Below are 3,059 nucleotides of genomic sequence, written 5' to 3'. Positions count from 1 at the left end.
ACCTTTTACAACGAGGAATCATTTGATATTCCTGGTGCAGGAAATTGATAAATCGTCGCGTTCAAGGCAGAAAGTGACATTTTTTTGGAAAATGACTTTTCTGCAGTTCCTTGTAGGTCTTGATGGCCTACACCTAGTGGTGAAAGTTGGTACTTGTACGGCTATTCTTTTGGCCTTGAGAAGCACAAATCATATGGGCGTTAATGTAAACTTAAACGTTTCGTTCAAGGCATAAAGTCGTAAGTGACAATTACGCCTTTCTGCCATGAATATTTTGCATTCCACAAGGTGCTGCTTTGTATGATACGCCCTTACACATAAGTTGACGTGTAAAAGGCAGACTGCAAAGAAGAAACGTAATCTAGGTGAGGAGTACATAACAACAACAGGTAAGGTGCATCCTGTTCGCAAAGTGAAGTCGGTGTCCTGTAAATGTACTTATGGCTGTTCTACTGTTATAAATGCAGATACGAGAGTGAGCATTAATAAGTCATATTGGAGCATAGGCGACCTTCAGCGACAAAGAGATTTTCTGTATAGTCACATAGAACGTTCGCACAAAGAAAGGGGAACACGGAAGGTACAATCTAGAAGACAGTACACATTAAAATATTGTTTAACTGTAGCAGCAAATAAAGTGCGAGTTTGTAAGCGGTTTTTTCTTCGCACTTTAGACATTAATGAAAAGGCTTGTCGTGTTGGTCTGACAAAAGGTATTGAGACAGGAAATACAGGTTCAGATATGAGGGGTAAGCATTTTCACGAGAAGCAATAGAAGTAGCTAAATCTCATATACAGTCTATTTCTTCGCGTTGAATCTCATTATTGTAGAGCGTCAACGTCAAGAATTTACTTCATTGATCCAGGACTTTCTCTTGAAAAACTTTATTCTCTCTACAGAAGTTACTGTAAGTAAAAGGAAGTTGATGAAGGACGTGTCATTGGACGAACATCTTATTGGAAGCTGTTGAAGGAATTAAATGTTAAAATTCACAAACCAAAAGAGATCCAGTGCAAAGTGTGTGTAAAATTTCAGAAGCTACCCAAAGAGAAAAAAGAGCAAAAAAAGACAATTTATGACGAACATATTCGTAAGAAGGAGGAAGAGGCCAGGGACGAAAAGCGATTGGACAAGGCCAATGTTCTGACGGATAGCAGTCAGAAAGTTATTTGCTTTGACTTACAACAAGTCCTAACAACTCCATCATGTAAAACAGGAGTTCTCTATTATGTGAGAAAGCTTAACGTATACAATCTTACTGTTTACGACCTTGCAACCCACGAAGGATACTGCCACATCTGGGACGAAACCAAAGCAAAGAGATTGCCAGACGAGATTGCATCATGTGTTCTCAGATACTTGCGGCAGTTACAATCAAATGTGCAACATGTTACTATGTATTCTGATGATGCGGAGGGCAAAATTTGAACAAGAAATTTGCTGGAATGTGTCTTTATGCCGTGAACACTATCCACATACAAACCATTGACCACAAATTCTTGGAGCCTGGTCACACAGAAATGGAAGTTGACTCAATGCACAGTGCAATTGAACATTCAAAGCGTAGCGTGGATGTCTACTCTCCATCAGATTGGCTACTTATGGCTAAACTTGCAAGAAGAAAACCATCAGGGTATTCTGTATACTCAATGAAAACAACTGATTATTATGATTTCGAGGCAGTCAGAAAAATATATCTCCCCCCGACGTCCAAAGATAATGAAGGAAAGAATGTTCCTTGGCAAAAACTTTGATGGTTAAAGTTTGATCAAGGCAATCACGACACTATTATGTTTAAAACAAAAATGAAGGGAGACCCACTTCGAAGTCTCTCAGTACAACACCTGTCACCACGGTATTCATCATCTCCACCTATTTCAAGGCAAAAGGAAAATGACTTGTACATCTATGTAGCATAGGAGTGATCCCCAGAGTGCATCATGCATATTTCAGTAATCTCAAAGTTGATGATATTGCTGATGACTTTGTTGATATTGACGTTTAAACCACAGTACTTAAATCTCTGATGTAATATAATGTACCACACAACTACATTGAGATGTAATAACACACAAGAGAGTGTCATTGTTTAGAATTGTAGTTTAGACTGTGTTGGAATTGCAATTCTTACAACATACGCCTCGAGTTTACATAGCTCTCCTATTTGAAAGTCATTCACGACAGAAGGGCGTATGTGTATTTGCCTTCAATTTTCTCACAATTCATAAATATTAGAAAAGTAAAAAACACATGAAATACAAGAATTGACCTTTCTGAAAAACAGTACAAAGAATTACCAAGCTACTTTTATTTATATAAAACCTTTCAAGCAAAACTTCTTTTGATTCTCCTGTAAAATTTATGAAATGTTAGATCGCCCTTCTGCCTTGAAAGCGACGAAATTAGATGTGAAAATCTTGTTGCATATACCATATGGATACAAACAGCGCATATTGGCCTAAGAGCCATTCTACACTGTGACGTTTTGTTCTTGGATAATATGCAAAGGAAGGGTACTAAAGAATATCTACTGTATGTTACGTTCTGATGTACGACAAATTATACTCACAGTCTTTTTATATATATATATATATATCCATGATTTTTGGATTATTTGACATTCACAAAGCTTATGCACTAAGTTATCTGGCACATTACATGTAACGCACATTGGATTATTTACTCATTTTATATCATAAAGTTTAACTCCAGTAATGAATATTTGGTGTACGTACAATTATATACTACGCTGATCTGACTCTTGAAGTAAGGTGGCGTGACTTATATTATTCCATACTGCATGTCAATTGACTCTTGGATTCGGATCTACAATTTTAGACTGTTTTGGTGATACTGCACACTATCGTCTATATATTTTCGGCGTCTCTGGTGCTGGAAGGATAGGAGACTGTAGTAGGGCGTGACTGATGTCCACTATGGTATTCTTATAAAACCATAATTGGTCCGGTAGTCTGGTAACATCAATGGGAGCCTCCAATTTACTTGTCCAAGTCGTTTCGCAGGACGTGACTAGTGAGGCTGTTAGGGTGCTGAATCA

The sequence above is a fragment of the Lepisma saccharinum genome, chromosome 29 (assembly GCF_977018435.1).
Source record: "Lepisma saccharinum chromosome 29, izLepSacc3.1, whole genome shotgun sequence".
Taxonomy (NCBI): Eukaryota; Metazoa; Arthropoda; class Insecta; order Zygentoma; family Lepismatidae; genus Lepisma; species Lepisma saccharinum.
This window is presented reverse-complemented; position numbering follows the sequence as displayed.